At 50.9% G+C, this 23,469-nt stretch overlaps 1 long non-coding RNA gene across 1 annotated transcript; it reads right to left on the bottom strand.

Annotated features, from left to right (window-relative positions):
- Window positions 1–12,203: 12,203 nt before the first annotated feature.
- Window positions 12,204–16,391, bottom strand: LOC131092966 (uncharacterized). Its single transcript, XR_009115529.1, has 3 exons — window positions 15,153–16,391; window positions 14,645–15,044; window positions 12,204–13,808 (listed from the first exon to the last, which is right to left on the bottom strand). It is a non-coding gene; the product is annotated as an uncharacterized LOC131092966 (long non-coding RNA).
- Window positions 16,392–23,469: the final 7,078 nt, after the last annotated feature.

The following is a 23,469-nucleotide window of genomic DNA, read 5'->3' as shown; positions in this document are numbered from 1 at the left end:
GGGGAAAAATAAATCCGACTACAAAACCCAATCCAAAACAAACCATTATCATCCCTACCGGCACCGAGAACCGTGCCCACTCAGGAAGAACACCGTAACCCTTAGCGGACAGCCGCTGCAAACCGAACCCAGCGATGCAATCAACGCCTCCAAAGCGCCTCCGAGCCACGGCACCGCCGAACTTGGAGCGGCCGAACCCCGCGCTCGCTGCCGGCCCCGGACGGAGCGCGGCTCCCGGCAGGAAAGCGGCTCGCGTGGCGGCTGCTCCGGCACATGGGGCCAGCGCCATCCCGGGGAGCCCCACCCGCTGCCCCTGCCCGGCGGGGCCGGCACCGGGCCTGGGGCTACCGGCGGCGCCCGAGCCCCGTGCCCGGAGCGGACGGAGCGGCCAGCACTGCCCGGGCCGGCGCAGCAGCGCCCGCGCCGCCTCTGCCGCCCTTGGCCGGCCCGGCCCGGCTCCGCTCGGCTCGCACCGGCGCGGCTCCGCCCCTGCCGCCCTCAGCCGGCCCGGACGCGCCGAATCCCCCGTGCGCCCCGGCAGCTGCCCGGGCCGTGCCAGCAGCGCTCCCGAGCGGGAACGTTCCGCGCCGGGCCGCGGGCACGGGGAGCGCCCTCCAATGCAGCGGCACAGCCCCATTGCAGCCCTGCAAACGCTGCCGGAGCTGTGGCTTCCCCCAACCCAACCCCGAAACTTACGCCGCAGGCGGGGCTCACCTCACTTCAACAAGGGCAAAGAAATGCCTTCTCCCCTAAAATTTCACCCCCTACGACAGCAGAAAAGAAGGGGTGGTCCTCAAATGAATGCCTTCGACTGATGGGAAAGGGCGATTTTGACCTCCATTTCAAACCCTTGAAAAGGAAGGACACCAGGGCTCTCCCCTCCATTTAAACCTTAGGATGATGAAAATGGGGTGGGCTGCCTTCAAATCAAACCCATAACACCACAAGAATACTTTTCCCATTCACCTTAGAATAGAATGCAGGGATTCCCTGTCACCTCCAGGATACCCCTAACACCCTTGAAAAGGCAGCTTTTCCTGCAATCAACACCCTTAAAACCACAAGTGAAGAGGGATCCCCTCAGGTCAAAAGCAGACAATAAAAGAAGAACAGCTGCTTCCTTCTCCATAATTCCTTTTGTGCTCATCAGCTCCATTTTTGTTCCTGGGGATCCGGGGAGGGACTGGCAAGATGAAATTGCAAAGGGGAAGGACAAAATTCCCCACCCCAAACCCATACAGGCTCACCTGTTCGGCTGCTGCTCCCTGGGCACAAAGATTCGTCCCTCGACACCTCCTTTAAGCGATGCTCCACGTACCCAAGCGCGGATCCAGGTGTCCCCCCGACCCTGTGAGAAGCTCTCGCAGTCCTACCATGAGACAGCGCCGGGAGCGCCCCATAAACCCCTCCACTCAGCAGCTCCATGCAAAAGGGAGCTGAGGCAAAGCCTTCCCCTAAAACAGCCTCGCCCCGGCAGGAGACGGCCCCTCATCATCCACACACTCACACCTGGACTGCTCCGAGCCCCCATCATCCTCACACTCACACCTGGGCTGCTCCGAGCCACCATCATCCCCACAATCACACCTGGTGCTGCTCTGACACCCCCATCAAATGCCTTTGCCATTTTCATTCAAATTGCCAGCCCCGCAGTCCACTTCCCAGCCCCACAGAGATTTCAGCCGCACCCCAAGAGGTGCCATCAGAGGCGCAGGCAATGTTCTAGCATCGACGGGGTTTTCAGGCGCGAGCTCGCCGCCCCCTTTCCCCACTCCACACATCCTGTTCTACTATTAGCGGCAATACCCAGCCCCTGCATCCATGTCACAGGCCTACAGTGATCTCGGCGCAAGAACAATACACTGCCTTTAGCAGCCCTAAGGTGGCTGTCATGTGTTAAGCTGCAATGCCAGTCCCACAATGATTGAGACCAGGCCCAGTGATTTCAGCTCTTGACCCACAAGCTTTATTTTACTGCCAGCTCTCTTCTTCCAGCTCCAGCTCCGTGTTTCTCCAGCTTCAAATGGCAGCATCTGGCTCTTGGCTCCAGCTGGGCAACAATTCAGCTCTGGCACGAGCCTCTGGAAGCCCACCCCACCATCCATATGCTAGCCCTGCAGTGATTTTAGCTCCCACCGAGCAGTCCCCAGTCACTTTGCACACCCCTGCATAAGTTGTCCTGGATGCCCACGGCCCCGTTCCCAGGTCTAGTGCCTTTGCCATTTTCATTCAAATTGCCAGCCCCGCAGTCCACTTCCCAGCCCCACAGAGATTTCAGCCGCACCCCAAGAGGTGCCATCAGAGGCGCAGGCAATGTTCTAGCATCGACGGGGTTTTCAGGCGCGAGCTCGCCGCCCCCTTTCCCCACTCCACACATCCTGTTCTACTATTAGCGGCAATACCCAGCCCCTGCATCCATGTCACAGGCCTACAGTGATCTCGGCGCAAGAACAATACACTGCCTTTAGCAGCCCTAAGGTGGCTGTCATGTGTTAAGCTGCAATGCCAGTCCCACAATGATTGAGACCAGGCCCAGTGATTTCAGCTCTTGACCCACAAGCTTTATTTTACTGCCAGCTCTCTTCTTCCAGCTCCAGCTCCGTGTTTCTCCAGCTTCAAATGGCAGCATCTGGCTCTTGGCTCCAGCTGGGCAACAATTCAGCTCTGGCACGAGCCTCTGGAAGCCCACCCCACCATCCATATGCTAGCCCTGCAGTGATTTTAGCTCCCACCGAGCAGTCCCCAGTCACTTTGCACACCCCTGCATAAGTTGTCCTGGATGCCCACGGCCCCATTCCCAGGTGTAGTGCCTTTGCCATTTTCATTCAAATTGCCAGCCCCGCAGTCCACTTCCAGCCCCACAGAGATTTCAGCTGCACCCCAAGAGGTGCCATCAGAGGCGCAGGCAATGTTCTAGCATCGACGGGGTTTTCAGGCGCGAGCTCGCCGCCCCCTTTCCCCACTCCACACATCCTGTTTTACTATTAGCGGCAATACCCAGCCCCTGCATCCATGTCACAGGCCTACAGTGATCTCGGCGCAAGAACAATACACTGCCTTTAGCAGCCCTAAGGTGGCTGTCATGTGTTAAGCTGCAATGCCAGTCCCACAATGATTGAGACCAGGCCCAGTGATTTCAGCTCTTGACCCACAAGCTTTATTTTACTGCCAGCTCTCTTCTTCCAGCTCCAGCTCTGTGTTTCTCCAGCTTCAAATGGCAGCATCTGGCTCTTGGCTCCAGCTGGGCAACAATTCAGCTCTGGCACGAGCCTCTGGAAGCCCACCCCACCATCCATATGCTAGCCCTGCAGTGATTTTAGCTCCCACCGAGCAGTCCCCAGTCACTTTGCACACCCCTGCATAAGTTGTCCTGGATGCCCACGGCCCCGTTCCCAGGTGTAGTGCCTTTGCCATTTTCATTCAAATTGCCAGCCCCGCAGTCCACTTCCCAGCCCCACAGAGATTTCAGCCGCACCCCAAGAGGTGCCATCAGAGGCGCAGGCAATGTTCTAGCATCGACGGGGTTTTCAGGCGCGAGCTCGCCGCCCCCTTTCCCCACTCCACACATCCTGTTCTACTATTAGCGGCAATACCCAGCCCCTGCATCCATGTCACAGGCCTACAGTGATCTCGGCGCAAGAACAATACACTGCCTTTAGCAGCCCTAAGGTGGCTGTCATGTGTTAAGCTGCAATGCCAGTCCCACAATGATTGAGACCAGGCCCAGTGATTTCAGCTCTTGACCCACAAGCTTTATTTTACTGCCAGCTCTCTTCTTCCAGCTCCAGCTCCGTGTTTCTCCAGCTTCAAATGGCAGCAGCTCCAGCTCCGTGTTTCTCCAGCTTCAAATGGCAGCATCTGGCTCTTGGCTCCAGCTGGGCAACAATTCAGCTCTGGCACGAGCCTCTGGAAGCCCACCCCACCATCCATATGCTAGCCCTGCAGTGATTTTAGCTCCCACCGAGCAGTCCCCAGTCACTTTGCACACCCCTGCATAAGTTGTCCTGGATGCCCACGGCCCCGTTCCCAGGTGTAGTGCCTTTGCCATTTTCATTCAAATTGCCAGCCCCGCAGTCCACTTCCCAGCCCCACAGAGATTTCAGCCGCACCCCAAGAGGTGCCATCAGAGGCGCAGGCAATGTTCTAGCATCGACGGGGTTTTCAGGCGCGAGCTCGCCGCCCCCTTTCCCCACTCCACACATCCTGTTCTACTATTAGCGGCAATACCCAGCCCCTGCATCCATGTCACAGGCCTACAGTGATCTCGGCGCAAGAACAATACACTGCCTTTAGCAGCCCTAAGGTGGCTGTCATGTGTTAAGCTGCAATGCCAGTCCCACAATGATTGAGACCAGGCCCAGTGATTTCAGCTCTTGACCCACAAGCTTTATTTTACTGCCAGCTCTCTTCTTCCAGCTCCAGCTCTGTGTTTCTCCAGCTTCAAATGGCAGCATCTGGCTCTTGGCTCCAGCTGGGCAACAATTCAGCTCTGGCACGAGCCTCTGGAAGCCCACCCCACCATCCATATGCTAGCCCTGCAGTGATTTTAGCTCCCACCGAGCAGTCCCCAGTCACTTTGCACACCCCTGCATAAGTTGTCCTGGATGCCCACGGCCCCGTTCCCAGGTGTAGTGCCTTTGCCATTTTCATTCAAATTGCCAGCCCCGCAGTCCACTTCCCAGCCCCACAGAGATTTCAGCCGCACCCCAAGAGGTGCCATCAGAGGCGCAGGCAATGTTCTAGCATCGACGGGGTTTTCAGGCGCGAGCTCGCCGCCCCCTTTCCCCACTCCACACATCCTGTTCTACTATTAGCGGCAATACCCAGCCCCTGCATCCATGTCACAGGCCTACAGTGATCTCAGCGCAAGAACAATACACTGCCTTTAGCAGCCCTAAGGTGGCTGTCATGTGTTAAGCTGCAATGCCAGTCCCACAATGATTGAGACCAGGCCCAGTGATTTCAGCTCTTGACCCACAAGCTTTATTTTACTGCCAGCTCTCTTCTTCCAGCTCCAGCTCCGTGTTTCTCCAGCTTCAAATGGCAGCATCTGGCTCTTGGCTCCAGCTGGGCAACAATTCAGCTCTGGCACGAGCCTCTGGAAGCCCACCCCACCATCCATATGCTAGCCCTGCAGTGATTTTAGCTCCCACCGAGCAGTCCCCAGTCACTTTGCACACCCCTGCATAAGTTGTCCTGGATGCCCACGGCCCCGTTCCCAGGTGTAGTGCCTTTGCCATTTTCATTCAAATTGCCAGCCCCGCAGTCCACTTCCCAGCCCCACAGAGATTTCAGCCGCACCCCAAGAGGTGCCATCAGAGGCGCAGGCAATGTTCTAGCATCGACGGGGTTTTCAGGCGCGAGCTCGCCGCCCCCTTTCCCCACTCCACACATCCTGTTCTACTATTAGCGGCAATACCCAGCCCCTGCATCCATGTCACAGGCCTACAGTGATCTCGGCGCAAGAACAATACACTGCCTTTAGCAGCCCTAAGGTGGCTGTCATGTGTTAAGCTGCAATGCCAGTCCCACAATGATTGAGACCAGGCCCAGTGATTTCAGCTCTTGACCCACAAGCTTTATTTTACTGCCAGCTCTCTTCTTCCAGCTCCAGCTCCGTGTTTCTCCAGCTTCAAATGGCAGAATCTGGCTCTTGGCTCCAGCTGGGCAACAATTCAGCTCTGGCACGAGCCTCTGGAAGCCCACCCCACCATCCATATGCTAGCCCTGCAGTGATTTTAGCTCCCACCGAGCAGTCCCCAGTCACTTTGCACACCCCTGCCTAAGTTGTCCTGGATGCCCACGGCCCCGTTCCCAGGTGTAGTGCCTTTGCCATTTTCATTCAAATTGCCAGCCCCGCAGTCCACTTCCCAGCCCCACAGAGATTTCAGCCGCACCCCAAGAGGTGCCATCAGAGGCGCAGGCAATGTTCTAGCATCGACGGGGTTTTCAGGCGCGAGCTCGCCGCCCCCTTTCCCCACTCCACACATCCTGTTCTACTATTAGCGGCAATACCCAGCCCCTGCATCCATGTCACAGGCCTACAGTGATCTCGGCGCAAGAACAATACACTGCCTTTAGCAGCCCTAAGGTGGCTGTCATGTGTTAAGCTGCAATGCCAGTCCCACAATGATTGAGACCAGGCCCAGTGATTTCAGCTCTTGACCCACAAGCTTTATTTTACTGCCAGCTCTCTTCTTCCAGCTCCAGCTCCGTGTTTCTCCAGCTTCAAATGGCAGCATCTGGCTCTTGGCTCCAGCTGGGCAACAATTCAGCTCTGGCACGAGCCTCTGGAAGCCCACCCCACCATCCATATGCTAGCCCTGCAGTGATTTTAGCTCCCACCGAGCAGTCCCCAGTCACTTTGCACACCCCTGCATAAGTTGTCCTGGATGCCCACGGCCCCGTTCCCAGGTCTAGTGCCTTTGCCATTTTCATTCAAATTGCCAGCCCCGCAGTCCACTTCCCAGCCCCACAGAGATTTCAGCCGCACCCCAAGAGGTGCCATCAGAGGCGCAGGCAATGTTCTAGCATCGACGGGGTTTTCAGGCGCGAGCTCGCCGCCCCCTTTCCCCACTCTACACATCCTGTTCTACTATTAGCGGCAATACCCAGCCCCTGCATCCATGTCACAGGCCTACAGTGATCTCAGCGCAAGAACAATACACTGCCTTTAGCAGCCCTAAGGTGGCTGTCATGTGTTAAGCTGCAATGCCAGTCCCACAATGATTGAGACCAGGCCCAGTGATTTCAGCTCTTGACCCACAAGCTTTATTTTACTGCCAGCTCTCTTCTTCCAGCTCCAGCTCCGTGTTTCTCCAGCTTCAAATGGCAGCATCTGGCTCTTGGCTCCAGCTGGGCAACAATTCAGCTCTGGCACGAGCCTCTGGAAGCCCACCCCACCATCCATATGCTAGCCCTGCAGTGATTTTAGCTCCCACCGAGCAGTCCCCAGTCACTTTGCACACCCCTGCCTAAGTTGTCCTGGATGCCCACGGCCCCGTTCCCAGGTGTAGTGCCTTTGCCATTTTCATTCAAATTGCCAGCCCCGCAGTCCACTTCCCAGCCCCACAGAGATTTCAGCCGCACCCCAAGAGGTGCCATCAGAGGCGCAGGCAATGTTCTAGCATCGACGGGGTTTTCAGGCGCGAGCTCGCCGCCCCCTTTCCCCACTCCACACATCCTGTTCTACTATTAGCGGCAATACCCAGCCCCTGCATCCATGTCACAGGCCTACAGTGATCTCGGCGCAAGAACAATACACTGCCTTTAGCAGCCCTAAGGTGGCTGTCATGTGTTAAGCTGCAATGCCAGTCCCACAATGATTGAGACCAGGCCCAGTGATTTCAGCTCTTGACCCACAAGCTTTATTTTACTGCCAGCTCTCTTCTTCCAGCTCCAGCTCCGTGTTTCTCCAGCTTCAAATGGCAGCATCTGGCTCTTGGCTCCAGCTGGGCAACAATTCAGCTCTGGCACGAGCCTCTGGAAGCCCACCCCACCATCCATATGCTAGCCCTGCAGTGATTTTAGCTCCCACCGAGCAGTCCCCAGTCACTTTGCACACCCCTGCCTAAGTTGTCCTGGATGCCCACGGCCCCGTTCCCAGGTGTAGTGCCTTTGCCATTTTCATTCAAATTGCCAGCCCCGCAGTCCACTTCCCAGCCCCACAGAGATTTCAGCCGCACCCCAAGAGGTGCCATCAGAGGCGCAGGCAATGTTCTAGCATCGACGGGGTTTTCAGGCGCGAGCTCGCCGCCCCCTTTCCCCACTCCACACATCCTGTTCTACTATTAGCGGCAATACCCAGCCCCTGCATCCATGTCACAGGCCTACAGTGATCTCGGCGCAAGAACAATACACTGCCTTTAGCAGCCCTAAGGTGGCTGTCATGTGTTAAGCTGCAATGCCAGTCCCACAATGATTGAGACCAGGCCCAGTGATTTCAGCTCTTGACCCACAAGCTTTATTTTACTGCCAGCTCTCTTCTTCCAGCTCCAGCTCCGTGTTTCTCCAGCTTCAAATGGCAGCATCTGGCTCTTGGCTCCAGCTGGGCAACAATTCAGCTCTGGCACGAGCCTCTGGAAGCCCACCCCACCATCCATATGCTAGCCCTGCAGTGATTTTAGCTCCCACCGAGCAGTCCCCAGTCACTTTGCACACCCCTGCATAAGTTGTCCTGGATGCCCACGGCCCCGTTCCCAGGTGTAGTGCCTTTGCCATTTTCATTCAAATTGCCAGCCCCGCAGTCCACTTCCCAGCCCCACAGAGATTTCAGCCGCACCCCAAGAGGTGCCATCAGAGGCGCAGGCAATGTTCTAGCATCGACGGGGTTTTCAGGCGCGAGCTCGCCGCCCCCTTTCCCCACTCCACACATCCTGTTCTACTATTAGCGGCAATACCCAGCCCCTGCATCCATGTCACAGGCCTACAGTGATCTCGGCGCAAGAACAATACACTGCCTTTAGCAGCCCTAAGGTTGCTGTCATGTGTTAAGCTGCAATTTACACATTAACACACAAAATACCAGTGCCACAATTATGACAATAGGAGGCCCAGTGATTTAAGGTCTTTCAGCTCATGTCCCACAAGCTTTATTTTATCGTCTTTGTGCCAGCCCTATAGTTCCCGTGTTGTGTGCAGACCCTATCCCAGTCCCACAATGATAAGACCATACCCAGTGATTCCAGCCCTTTCAGTTCTTGACCCACAAGCTTTATTTTACTGCCAGCTCTCTTCTTCCAGCTCTGTGTCCCATTCTGCGTTTAGTCCTGAGATCCACAGTGAGTATCCCTTGTAGCAGTGACTGTTTCTGCAGCACTGGAGTTCCCACCCCGTCCCCAGTGATTTCAACTCCAGTCCCACAAGCTTTATTTAACTGCCAGCTCTTCTCTTGCACTTCCTGCTCAACATCTTCACAGTAGTGCCACACGATACTACTTGTGCTTCTCAGGACAGGATCTTTGTTTTAGCTCTAGTTCTTGAGCTCAGATCACAGCCCTCACAGCAATTTCAATTCCAACCATGCAGTTCACCTCCCCACTCCACAATCCCTATCCCAGCCCCACAGAGGTTTTACATCAAACCCTACCATATTTCTGTCTCCTCCAGCTCTGCTGCCTCAGCTCCAGCTCCTCAGCTTCCTACTGGCTGCAGCTAAAAGCTGCTCATGCTTCTCACTGCACCTTGGGGCTGTTGATAAGGCCACAAATCAGTTACTGCCATCATTACAATTTCAGTATCTCTAGAAGCTGTCCCATCCACCCACCCAGCCCTAAGTGGCAACCCTAAGTGGCATCCCAACTCTGGGGACACTGGAAGCCTGAAGCTCAACATCCACCCTCCCCCTCACCCTGGCTCTCAGCCCAGCACCTGCACAAAGGCCCCCTCACCTCCCCTCAGGCAGCTCCAGGGGCTGGGAACAGCCACTGGACTCCTGCCCCCCCATCCCAAAAGGCACTCTTGGGCTGGTTCTTGAGCCCTAGAACCCTCTGAGTCCCCACACCCTCAGCCCCTCGTTGGTACCATAGGGCAGGGGCTGGGAACCCCCAGGCATAACCTGCAGGCCCTGTTCTGCAGCTCCATGCCTTCCTCCCATGGCATTTATCTAGCCTCAGCATTTCCACCCCTCCACATTGTTTTGGGCCTGACTCATGCCAAAATCATTATTCCACACCCTGGGGTTTCATGTCCCCACTGCTCTCACAACTGGTGTTTCAGCCCCAGTCCCACAACCCTTACCGAATTAACATGAGATAGCTAGTAAAGAAAACAAATCAAACCAAAAAGATGTATTAAAACGGGCAATACTAAAATAACACAATTAAGAAAAAAAACATTACAAGTAAAAAGAAAATAAAGTAATAAAAATACAAAAAGCAAGCTTTATTCCTCGTATTCTGAACATTTCTTTAAATCCAGAAACCACAAAGCAGCTACTTCCCAGCCCCCAGTGACAGCAGGCGGCGCCCCCCCCCCCCCACCGCGCCACTCCAGGCCCCACACCAGCCGCCGGCTACCCGAGCCACGCAGGGCGCGGCAGAAAGAACTGGACACGGCCGGCCCCAGATTCTGCCGCAGGCGTCGCGCCCGTGCTCACCGGCGCTCCCTGGATCAGCTGCCGCGGGGGTCCCGTCCTGCCGCAGCGCCGCTCCTCGGACCGCGCATCCGCAGCTCCCGTCGCTCCCAGCTTCACCGCCGAACTGACGGCGCTGCCTCTCCAACGCCCGCTATTTATGCCCCACGGGCGGACAGCCAGCCAATCACAACCCGAAGCAGCGCCTGCCGGCTCCACCAATCCCAGCCCGCCCATTCCCGCCGCGCTCGGATCCGCGACTCCCCGCGGTCCCCTCAAGCGCTGCTCCCGCCGCCGCCATTGCTGTGGCCGCGTCCGCCCGCTCCCCGCCGCCTGCCCGTTTCCCTGGACCAGAACCTGATCCCGACCAGGACCTGAACTGGAAGCTCCCGGCCGCCCTTCCCGTCCGCAACAGCGCCTGCCGAGGCAGCGGCAGCGGGGACGCTGCTACGCCGGCTCCCAAAGCGGCGGTGGCGGGAGCGGCGCCTCAGGCGTACGGTCGAGCGGGGCCAGTCTGAGGCGGCGAGTCGCGACTGAGCGGGCTGAGATTGGCGGGACCGCTTCCGGTTTGAAAGGGCGGCTGTGATTGGACAGGGCGGACGGAGAAAGGCGGGCCGTGATTGGCACGCTTAGGAGCCGTCAGGCTGCGGCCCGTGGGAGCGTGGGGCGGAGCTCGGGCTGCCCGAAGGGCTCGCTGGCGGCGGCGGCGGCGGCGGCGGCGGCGGCGGCGGCGGCGGCGGCAACCCCCGTCCCCTTCTCCGGCCCTCTCTCGTGCCCAAATCCCGGCGAAAGGACCCCCGCAGAGCCCCTACCGGAGCGCCCCATCGGCACTCGGGGCAGGAGGCGGAGAGGAGTGTAGCCCGGGAGGGGTTCCGGGTCGTCTTTGCGACAGCAGGGCGGACTAGGGAGCGGCGGCGATTTGGTGAGGAGAGGGCTCGGGAGCGGGGAGGGCGTGCAGCGCCCGCTGCGGGCTCTGGGTGCCTCTTCTACCGCAGTGCTTCCGCTTCTGCGGGGACTTGGCCTGCCCCGACTGGCCGAGATCAGCACCCTGGCCAAAGTTAAGTGCCCGCGTCCCCCTGCCCGCCCTCCGCCTGCTGCGGGCCCGCTGCTCACCCTCGTCGTCGGATGTTATAGATGATAAAACAATACTGGCTTTCACATTCATAGATTAGCTTTTTGCATTACAAGTATTTTGATGTGGTAAAACTTATTCTTACTTTGAACTGCTTTGTATAGTGTAATATGCCAGTTTATGTATGCACTGTATATTTCATATGAATAGTAGCATGATAAATATATGGTAGGCTTTAGCAAAATGTTAAAATAGAAACTAAAATACTTCTATGTAACTAACTCAGAAAATGGTGTAAAGCAATTATTCTGCTTCTTATAACTGCAGACTGCCCCTACCAAGTGATAAGATAATAGTGACACAAAAAGAGCTTAAGCATCCAGGAAGGATTTATCGACTCTTACCAGTGTTATCAGGGAGTGTGAAGCAACAGGATAAAACTACAGGAAGAAATAAAATATGTAGACCTAATTTACAGAACGTTCTGCAGACAAGTCAGAGGTTAAAACCAAACAAGAGAGTTCCTGGAACATCAAAAAGTCAAAGGAATGTTTGAATAATGTGTAAGTTAATGAATATGCCTGTAACCTCAGCAATGTAACAGTATATAGTGAACATGTTTTTAAGCTACCTCTGTGCTCTTTGGCTGTGTGCTAAAAGCATCCCAGTGCTGGATTATTTTGTCCTTTTATCCTTTATTAAAATTTTAAAAATTATAAAGAGTGAACTCTGTTTATCACATCAGTGAAGCTTAAGCTGATCTGCATCCAGGTGTTTTGGGACCTGCTGGGGCAGGCCATCGAGGTAAGTGTGGGGCTACCGCAGTGGAGGCCAAGTATTTCAACACAATAGCATAATCAGCAACGTTAATTAATTTTGTATTCTTCATGCAAGCCTCAGCCTAAAGAACGCTACCAGCCTCTACTAGGATTAATAATACGCATAGTAAGTGTTACTAGTATTAATATTTAGGTAAGAACTGTTAGTGTTAATTAACACTGGCAGTCAGTGTGTTAGCTGGTGTTTTCTGTGAAGCTCTGCTCTCCCACAGTATGACAAGGTCCTGAAGCTGTCCTCAGGTGCACAGTTAAGTGAGCACTGCTGTCCTTACCACGGTCCCCCAATGGAGCCACGCTCCAGAGACGGGCAGCAGTGACTCTGCAGACGCCTTCCCAAGGTGACAGAGCTCGCCCTCCTTCCCATCTGCAGTCAGGGGATGTGAAGGCAACCATTGCTGTCCTCGGCTTCATCATCTCCAGTGCAGCCAAGCACAGTATAGACAATGAGTCTGTCAAGTGAGCTGCAGCAGCTGGGACTGCCCAAAGGCAGGGGAAGCCCTCAGGGTGGCACCATCAGCCAGACCTGCTGGGATGTTGCTTACAGTTCCCAGCCCTGCCTTCTTCACACCCAGATGGAGGGCAGGCTGCCTGCTGTGCTGTCCTCCATCACCTCCCTTCTGTACCATCAGTCCCTGGGGGCTCCTCAGGTGCTTTGGTGAGGTTTGGCAGCTGCAGGTCTGGTGTGAGCAGAGGGATTCTTCTCTTGTCTCCCCTCATGAGCAAAGCATGCCAGCCAGCTGTGCTGTTTTACATGTGACTGACCCACAAAATTGCAGGAGACTGAGGACTCGTAACAGGTGCAGGACAGGTTCAAAAGCAACTTGGGACAAAACCTCTGTCTTTGTCAGTCCAAAGGGACAGCAGAGCTCACATCTGCTCACAATAATCCTCTGGGGAGTGGAGCAATGTCTGTATGGAAAGATGACTGGGGGTAAAATCAGTGGAAACCGAGAAGTTACATTTGTATCCTAACAGGAGCTATAATGGGACAGAAATTTTAGGGTAAAATACAGGTGCTGTTCCCAGGATGGAGCTGGGTTGGCATGCTCCACGATGATTCCCCATGCAACCATAAGGACCTGCTAAGGGTGGTGGAGTGGAGTGGGGCACCACAACCAGGCTCTGCCAAAATCTTTGCAGGGGCAGCAACTCCATGGTAATTTGAAGCTTATTAATTGCATAGCAAGGGCTATTTGGCATATGTAGGAACACTTTCCAACCTAGCGTCTGAAGACCAATTTAGAGGAGGCGCCTCTAAGTCGAAAGCCAGCCAGACCTTATGTTCTTAGCACCATTCATTTAGAAGAAATCCTGTGACATTTGCAAATTTAAGAGGTGACACCCCCATTCAGACCATGGCTCCTGGGTGCGAACAATAGCTCTTTTCAACAGCAAGGAAATCTGCATGCCCTAGTGTCTCAAGGTCACTTCACCTGAGAGTCCAGAGACCCAAATCCAACCAGAGTCCTAGTTCCCAAAAAACTTCTGCTATAAGAAATCCTTCAAAGTGTGCAATTCTAGGAGTAGAAATCCTACAGGAAACATGAGGCTTCAGGCTGCAAATGGGATCTCTTTTCCACACAATGGAAAACTCAGCAAGCCCTTCTGGCAAGACCAGTTCACAGGAGGCCCACAATTCTCAAGGGCCAGGCTTGAGAGATCCGACTCCATGGAAGCTTTAATCTGAGAAAAATCCTGTGATGTTGGTACTTTTAAAAGGCAGAATGGCATATTTAGACCTTGGCTGATGCTTTGGAGAGTGATTCTTTTACACAGTAAATAATGATTTCATTCCAATGTCTGTAGGTCACTTTGGAAACAGCCCCTGAAACCCAAGACCAAGAAGAGCCATACTTCATGACAGCTGCCATCTGGGAGGAATCCTATGACATTTGTGATTCAAGAAATTGAACCCAAAATTTCAACAGCTGATATGCAGATGCAAAAGACTGCTGTTTTCCTGAGATAAGAAATACTCCAAACCTAACATTCTGAAGGAGTTCAGAATACACACCCAGGACTGCCATACCCCCCAAAGCGCTACCTCCTGGCAGATTGTCTCTATGGTAAACCCTGTCACACTAGAAATGTTAGGAAGCAGAACCCAAACTACAGCACAAGCACCTGTAAGGAAAAGGTACCTCTGTTCATGAGATAGAACCCTTTCTGTTCCCTTCAGCCCCTGCAGCTGTTCTCATGCTTTCAGGGCACTTGATTGGTTCATTCCTAGATAAAACTTATGTCTTTATTTTCAAAGCTATTACCCATCTCTAGTCAGAGTTTCCTACATTCCTGTATACAAATAAGTGGATAGAGAGAGGGTTTCTTTCCAAATGAATTCAGAGATAAATTCCTTTTCTTTGCCAATATCTATAAAAATGAAAACCTTGACAGATTTTAGTATTCTACACCCATCCCTCCCTGTGAAATTTATGGCAGTTTTGGGTCCCTCTGGGAGACGACATCCAGCATGTCATGCTGGACTGTTCTAGAGAGTAATTTTCAAATGTAAGCTTAGCAAAGTTTGAATTGACTTGTCCAGAGATAAAAACTACAAGTGAACACCTACACCTGCCTACAAAGAGCTAACAAGCCCCTGGCAGCTGCCAGCATCAAAGCACAGTGGATGTTTCTAATACAGGGTAAGGATAACAATATCACCTTCTGTTCTCTCCAGCTTCTTTTCCCTGCAGTCATATTTTGCTTCTTATGATTTTTTTAGTCTCTGTATCTTCTTGGACAGCACCGAGCCCGACGACAAGGATACGAGAGTCTTTCCCTGCCGGACAGAGAGAACCAGGAAAAAAGTTAAAATAAGAACAGGGCAGTTTGAAATTCGTACTTGCAACGAGAAGCAGCGCCTAACCAACAGAACAGAAGTAAACAAAGCATGATACCTCCCTGGGGACAGTAGACTTACAAACTCTCCAGGATTTACAATTCTAGCGACCAACCCCTTCAGGACAGCAGCCAAGTGTCCCATGGGGTGGTGCTGCACCAAAGAACCATCTGAGAGGTTCCAAAGAGTGAAATGCACAATATTTTGCAAAGACAAAAAATCCTGCAAAATAACAAAAATACAATAGATGTAAACTACAGGGCAAGAGTACAAGTGTTACCTTTGGCAGCTGGAACCATCCAGGTGAGCACCTGATAACTGGATCCTCACCAGAGTTTGAACCCTTCAGGACACAGAAGGGTTTTCCCCAGAAATTTCACAGACTGAGTTTTGACAGAAGCACGCTCGCCGGATCCTCAGAAACGTCACCCATTCTCCAGGCGTCTGGAGAGAACTGCAAATGGCTCGCACGTAGTTGGAGCTGGTTCTGTAAGGTCTCAGGGTGAATTTCACCAGATGCAACTGAATTGGGCAACTCCCAGTGAGACAGAAGGAACCCAAAGCTTGTTTTACCCAAACCTTGGGTAAGCACAGCTCCAGCAAATACTGAGGAAACAGACATAACAGGGTAAAAATAATAAAACTATTGCTTTTTCTTTAATCTTGCCTTTTTTTTTTTTCATTCAGATGAGCAAAACAATGGAGGAGAAGGTGAAAAACTCACCATTACTGAACATTTCATCATCTGTAAGCTGAGCATCCTTAGCATAGAGGACTCCAGAGTTAAAATTCACTGATCCCTGGGAAATAAAACCAAATATATGACAAACAGTCAAACAGAAGGCGTAAAAATTTGTTTCCTCTACGGACTTTCAAGTACGTATCTTTGTATATATCCTACACATTACAACATACACTTTACACCATCTCCTAATATATAATAATTTACCTTTAAACTTTGATAGTATAGTGTGGAGAAATGGCTCCATGACAGAGGTCACGCAGACATTCGCTCGTTAGCCGACCAGGAGCTGGGAAAGTACCGAACACAGGTATTTTTGAGTTTTGCACCTGCAAGATAGCGTGTGCCTGGGCCTAGCTGGGTAGGATAACAAGTAGACAGAGAGACGTGGGAAATAGGGAATGTAGGCCCAAAGGAATGAGGAAGAGTTGATGGTATAGTTTAACCAATAGATCGCTTGGCTTACAGAATATTCATAAGCTTATTATGTGCTGTATAAGTGTCTGATACTCTCTGCAATAAACATAGCTTGCTGATCTCATATTGAGTGTCCGAGTCTTCCCTCACCCAAGAGTATAGCATAAAATTATTAACTAAAATTGGTGATCTATTATTATTAAGTTGTGCTTAAAGTTATTTTTGCTGTCATGTTCAAAACAATTTTTTTTTTTTACTGTAATGAATGAGCAATTGATTTCAAAGTCATCACAAGCCCATCAAAAAAACAAAGCTCTATTCACCGGGCAGGTCTGTGAGCTAGAGGGTAGTTAGGCTTGTACTTACCTCTTGCTCTTCATGAACCAATAAATCCTGTAAACAAAACCAGGATCTTTAGCCCACTCCTATTAAAGATTCTACAAGGATGATGGTTTGATTTGTGTTTAGAAGTTTAGATTTAAAATGGCCAGTCCAATGGATAAATAAAGACAGTTTAAGTAGTATTACTTTACTCTTATTATTATTATTGTTGGTATTAGTATTATCAGCTACTGGAAGAAACAAACCAGTAGTTTCTATACTTAATTACTTCTATTTCCAGAAAACAATAAAGAACCAAACCAAAAAAAGTCACTTCCTACCTTTTGTATCTCAGGATGATGAATTTCTCTTGGGCACTTCTCCAATTTATCAAGACTCATAGCACTGAAAGGCAAACAAAACAGTGCTTTATAGAAGGCCAAGTGCACGTTTCAAGGCTGAACCACCAACTGACTGCAGTGACAGCAGTTACAACATGAATCAGTCCAAGGGCCTCTCTTAAATGGAATGGAATGTTTTGTGGAACTGCCATTTCTTTCCCAAAATACTAACTTCCAACACTTCCTAAACTTATTTTGCATTTTAAAAACAGAAATTAGTAAGACTCTGTGTGGACATCAGGTTTATTTCCTTCTAATGCACAGAGCTCTGTTCCATCATCCTTCACTTTGGCTCTACACAGAATCATGGTGAGCTTTTTAGGAGTGCTCAATAATCAATTCTATTTCTTTTCCTAGTTCTCTCTCTTCTTCAATAATTAAAGGCAAGTCAAATGAAAAATGACAAGTTCAGCATCAGAGTCACACTCTTCCCCTTTGTCTGCTCAAGAACAGGCTTTAAATCCACTTATTGCTGCCTTCAACGATTCAGACTTGCAAAACCATTCTTACATGTTTTACAGGTTTATCATAAAACCCACAGAACACAAGCTCTGAATTACAGGAAAAGGTACACAGGCAAATACCTATACTGATTACTTATTTGAAAACACATACCTTAATTCAGATTTCACCCAGAATGTTTCTGTGGGACACTAAGGGAGACATATTTTGTGAGTACCCTGTAAACGAGAAAAGCTAGCATAGATTACAGGACATACCCACTTTTTCTGCATATTCAAATAGAATTATTAATAAAAACAATTAAGTTTAAAAAGAAGGAAGATAACCAAGGTAATTTTACTCAGCTATATTTACTCCCAATTTAGAGAAAAACAAAAAGGCCCGGGTGCTGCAAAGAAAACAAAAGTGAACCACAAACGCTTACAGTAGAATTTTAAAACAATCGCTTGGATAAAAGAATCTTATGGAACGTGAAGTAGAAAAAAAGTGAAACCACTATCAGACCTGCCTATTTTCTCACCAGTGTACAAGAAAATCCTAAAAGCAGTATAAAGTCACTGCATAAAACCGGTCATGGGATGTAACCAAGAACAATTTAGGCATTTGCTAATCTAGACAGAAACCTTTTCTGGATGCAAGTGTCAAATCACAAGTTTTGTCTTTCAGAAGCTCGACAATGCTGGAAAGCATTTTCCCCGGGGCTCGGGAGGGCAGGGGCGGAAGGGGGGGTGGCTTTGCAGCTCGCACCTGTGCCATCCGAAGCATACAGCCCGCCCGCTCCCTGCGCTGGGCATTCTCCCGGCCATCTCTGGCTTTACCGCCCAGCGCCGCTCCATCCGCTGTCACGGCACAAAGAGCCACGAGCACTAACGCAGGCAGCAGCCCCGTCATGCCGGCGATACCGCAGCGCTCCCTGCTCGCAGCGCCCAACACGCGGCGGAGCCGCCTCCGCCCGCAGCACCGGCAGCAGCCCGAGGGAGACGGCTGCAGCTCGGGGGCTCCTCCGGCGCCTCCGCCAGCCCGAGGGCGGCCGCCCCACCGGGACCGCGGCAGCGCCCGGCGCCGCTCGCCCGGGGCGGCTCCTGCAGCTCCCGGCCCGCGGCAGCAAAGCACCGCCTCGCCCTCCGGCATCGGCGTGCGGCAGCGCCCCCGCCCCCGGCACCGCTGAGGGAGGCCGAGGAACCGGGCGCACGCTCATTCCGCGCTGCTCAGCACCGGGCGGGCGGCCAGACGGAGGCTGCGCCCCTCCAGCGTCGCCGTCCCGCGCGGGAGAGGCGCCGGCAGCTGCCCGCGCACAGCCCCGCGCGGCCGCCTGGCACGCCAGCCACTCATGTGTCGCGTCGGCCGTTGCGTCACACGCCGCGCCGGCAGCAGGGCCTGCCGGGATTTGGAGTCTCGGGCTGACAGCCACGGCTCCGTCCCCCGCCACCGGGAGCTGCAGTCCCTCCCGGGCATCAAACGGGTCCTTCGCTCCTGGGCGGGGAAGGACCTGAGGCAGCACCGCTCCTCCCGAATGCCCTCTCTTTTCCACTCCAACTCCTTTTTCTTTTTTTGGCCCCCTTTTTCACTCTTCCTTTTTCACTCTTCCTTTTTCAGTTTCCTTTGCTTTCCTTTCGTGTTTCTAACATGGTTTTCCTTTCTAGCTTTAGAATATAAAAAGCAGCAGTAGAAACTTTCAGCCTATCTGGGAGTAAAAAAACCCTCAAACTAAAATGATTTAAAGAAAACTCTGTACTCCCTGGGAGCCTGAAATTTTCTACATCTGCACGTGACATATAGCTTTTATTCCTTTTTCTAGATACTTTATATTTTATACTTTATTTATACAGCGTCTCCTGCCGTCTGCTCGGGCGCACTGCAAGTACAGTGCCGTCTGCACCGACGAACCGCAGGCAGAGTGCCGCCTGATGACGTCACCGCATCGACATGGCGCTGAACGCCTTAGAAAGACCCCAAGGCGTAGCCGTCTTGCCAGCTGCCTGATAAAAATGCCGACACCGACCCCGCCCCCTAGAAACAATTTCACGCGACGCCGCCCGCTATGGGCGAACCGGGATGCCATCACCGCCACCGGCGAGGCGCGGAATGCACACAGAAAGCGCCACAAAGCGAGAAAACCCGGCTCGGAAAGCCGTCATCTTTGCTGGGCATCACGTAACTCGGACGGCTGTCCGAGACCGCCACGGCACTGCCATGTTGTACGGCACCCCGTGACGGCCAGGGCGCCGCCATCTTGTACGGCACAACTTTATGACAGTCGCGCTTTATTGCACTTGCTTTTATGGAACTTTTATGGCACTTCACTTTACAGCACTTTACAGGTTTTTATTTTTTCATTTATTTTTAATTTTATTTTTTAATTTTTAAGTTATTTTTAGTTTAATTTTTATTTTAAATTTTTCTATTTTTACAGCTTTTTATTTTATTTGGTGCTGCCCAGACCAGCTCAAGCCGGTGATTGTGGTGGTGTTTGAGGGTCCCCAGGATGAGGGAAGAGATGAGAATCTTGACTCCACCTTTCAGAAGGCTGATTTTTTATTTTATGATCTCTATTATATTAAAAGAAAATGAGATCTTAGAACTATACTAAAAGCTTGGCGGTGGGGGGAGAGAGGGATGGGGCGGGGCGGGCTGGGGAGGGTAAAGGGCAGAGAGATGGATCGGGCAGGAGCAGGCTGGAAGTTCGAGTAGGGGTGAGGGGATGAGAAGGGGACACGACAGAAGAGGGCTGAGGGGAGGAGGTAAGGGTTAGGAGGGGGCAACTCCATATCTCCCAGACCAAAGCTACAGCGAAGGAAAACTCTGGTTGCCCTGGCAGCACCAAACGCCTCCTGCAAACTGACAAGAGGAACTGGCATTCAATTTTTAAACAGATTCTCAGTGTATGTATCAAAAGTTTTCCTTCTGCTTTATTGTTGTAAAATATCTGGAATGTGCTGGCCTCATCATGTCATCCCATGCCATGCACAGAAAAACTGGATTAATGGGGCTGAATCCTGGCAGGTAGCACTGAAACCAGTAGGAACTGGTGTGGGACATCAAGCACTAAAGCCATACAAGAGCTGCAGCTGGTACTAAATTGTTTACAGCTATTTTCTATAGAAGGAAAAGTTGCGAGATATAAAAGGAGATAATTTTATATAGCAAAATGTACCAATAAACCTGCAGGACGAGTACTTCATCACTGTACTGTTTTGACAGGACTTAATTTAAGGTTTTTATACCGTCTTTCCTGAACATTTGGTTTTTGAATGGGGGATCAAGGACTTCCAATGAGAAACTGCATTCATTTTCCAGAAGAGTAGCATGTTTGTGGGTAAAACCTGCATGACACCCCTGAAAGCCAAGCAAGAACCCGGTTTAGACAGTGCAGAATCAACAGGCCACGAACTGGAATTTGTTTTTAATATCTATATAAAAAATAATGAGCGATTTACAGGTCTCTCTCTAGTCAGAACCTCAGAAGTCTGTATAAAGGTGCTGTACAATATATAAACATTTACACCCAGTACATCCATACATTGCGTAGCATTCCAAGGCCACATGGCTAAGTCTGATACAGGAAGTACAGATACAAGGTCTATGGAAGGAGAAACCACACACAGGTAAGACATTATCAGGTCACATGAACATATAGAAAAATAGAGGAGTTGATGGCAGGGAAATAATTTCAGTGGGACTAATTAATCTGGAATTAAAGGACTGGATTTTTCACTATACTCAGTGGTCAGGCCAAGTGCACACAGCTCAACATCAACCAACCTCTGGGGAAGAACACAGGGCAATATCTACACAGGCTACTTCAGAGTATTAAATATTTCACAGTCATATTCCAACCAGGGAGTATTTGTACGTGTTATGCTACATAGCAACCCTGGTGTCGAGCAGGTGAGCACAGTTCAGAGCTGCTTTAAAGCCTTTTGAATTCCCAAAGTCTTTGCTTAAAAGCTGTTTGAGCACTCAGCTGTACTCGTGAAAAATTCCACTCAGAACTGCCTCACTGTGCTTTGTTAGCCTTCAAAAACATTTAAAGGGTTTCAAAGCCAAAATGAGATATTCACTTGCAAAGAGCAAATCATGTTTGTATTTTAAGTAAAGCTCAATGATTTACTCTTCTTTCTCCAGCAAAGGGCCTTCTTTCACCAATTTTCTCCAGTCGTTAAAAATCTCAGATGTCAGGAAATAATCACTAGAACTGCAAATAAAATAAACCCCTTCCATTTCTATTGTTCTTACAGCTAAAAGACTGATGTGTCAGTAGGTTCTGGCGGTAACATCCCTCTTTAAAACATCTCTGCCAGCCCAAACCATAGATGGTGTGTCTCCTGCATCCTGTTTGTCACCAACGCTCCTTGATCACATATCCATAGTAAACGGGGGAGAGTTCTAAAATATACAGGCAAGACCTTCACTGAAAAAGCTGCTCTGGTAGCTGAGTCTGTCCTAAGGTAGGTTCTTACCTCTATAGAGGGGAAAAAAACCCAATTCCTAACTAGCATTAAATAATTAAAGATGGGACTTCAGTATGAACTCCACACTGAGGCTGAGGGTGTCATGGTGCCACAAGTGAAACCAAAGGAATTGTGTTATTTAACAGAACTCAGAATTTTCTTTCTTCTCACGGATGTTTGCAACCCAAATCCCTGTGAATCAAGGAACTAAAGTGATTCTGCTGTGTCAGAAAAAGCAAAATTACAAAATTGTGTCAAATACATATACCAGGGTTTTGTATTAGGCATAAAAATTCCAGGAAACATATGAACTGAGCAGCATCAGCAGCTCATTTGCTGTCCTGGAACTGGTAGAACCAACTCACCTGTGTTCTCCCTGACCCAGCAAGAACACGTGGGTTTCCTGATGTAAACATGCAACCCGCCCTAGAGAAAACACCGAAACCTGCCTTGTCTCTGACTGGAATCCATGTGGGAAGGGTTAGATTGACTGGATTCAGTAGATAGCTTGGCACAACAACAGGAAGTGAGTCAGGATCACATTGGCAATAGAGGCATTAAATAACTTTGTTCAGAGTTCACAATACTTGGGGAAGCTGCAGCAGTGCAACACTGGGAGCAGCAGACATGGCCTGCAAAGGGACATGGGGACAGCAGCTCAGGAAGAGTTTCACTGAAGCAATCTGAAAGTCCTTCATGGAGCTTAGATAATTTACGAACAAAGCAAATACTTCCCCCCAACAACCAGTTTCTGAGGAAGGAAAAAAAAAAAAAAAAGACAACTGTGTGAGGAAAAACCAATACTTTAAATTACCCTTACTGGAAAATTGATCAAAACATGTTTGTTCTCAAAAAAAATCCAGCGTCTCTCAGTCAGTCACACCCGTTTTCCAGGCACCCCTGCTGCTGGGGTGCCCTTACTGCCACTGGGGACCCTCCACGGCCCGGGAGTTATCACTATTTTCCTTACTGGAGAATTCTTCTTGGGTTGGGAAGTTCCATCTTTGGTTTCATTGGGCAGCTCCATGTGTCTCTCTCCATGGTGTCTGTTCAGCATAAGAGCTTCCTGTGTTTCCACTCTCCTTTGTTTCTCCATGGAAAGCAGTGGGATATTGGAAAGGCTAGAGGTTTTGAATCTGCTGGAACTTGTGTCTCCAGAGCTGGACTTGGTTAATAAATCATCCTCAGAGGCATTTCTCCTGGAGTCCCTAAAGGGAAGGTTATTCCCACCAAACAATGGATAATGTTGGTCTGCAGAACACCCTTCTGTCTTTCCTGGGGTCTTCTGCTTCATTTCTTTCCTGGTGACTTCTGGTTTACCATTCCCACCTTTCAACTGCTCAACAGAACAGGATGTTTGGATCCTTCCCACTGTTTCTGTGCTTCCTGGCTTGCCATGATGCCTTTGGGGACTTGCTGACCTTCCTCGATTTCCATGGGAAGACTCCTTTTTGTCACTATTCTTCATCCCTTTTCCTGTGGTTTTACTCTCACTCCTGGAACTGTCAGATTTACATGAGAGATTGTTTTTCTCAGGATCCCCTTTCCCAGGGCTGTGGAATCCCATGTGAGGGTATCCTTCAGCAGCCCCTGACTTTGCTGGACTGGCAGATCTGCCCCTTCTGGTCCTTGCTTCTGAACTACGTTGAATGATTCCAAACCCAGGACTCGAGGGACATTCCCATCTGTTCTTTGTTCTCTGGGGAGAAGACTGAGGCTTCCTCTCACACAGGTTTTCAGTTAAAGTGCTTATCTTGTCAGGCACAGTGAGTTCTGCTTGTTCCAGTTCCTCAGACAGCTGAACTCCGGTTGAAGCTTCTCCTGGTACTGCTAAATAACACATTTCAGATGGG

The sequence above is a fragment of the Melospiza georgiana genome, chromosome 23, assembly GCF_028018845.1.
Source record: "Melospiza georgiana isolate bMelGeo1 chromosome 23, bMelGeo1.pri, whole genome shotgun sequence".
Taxonomy (NCBI): Eukaryota; Metazoa; Chordata; class Aves; order Passeriformes; family Passerellidae; genus Melospiza; species Melospiza georgiana.
Note: the sequence above shows the minus strand (reverse complement) of the source record. Positions and strands in the feature narration are given on the sequence as shown.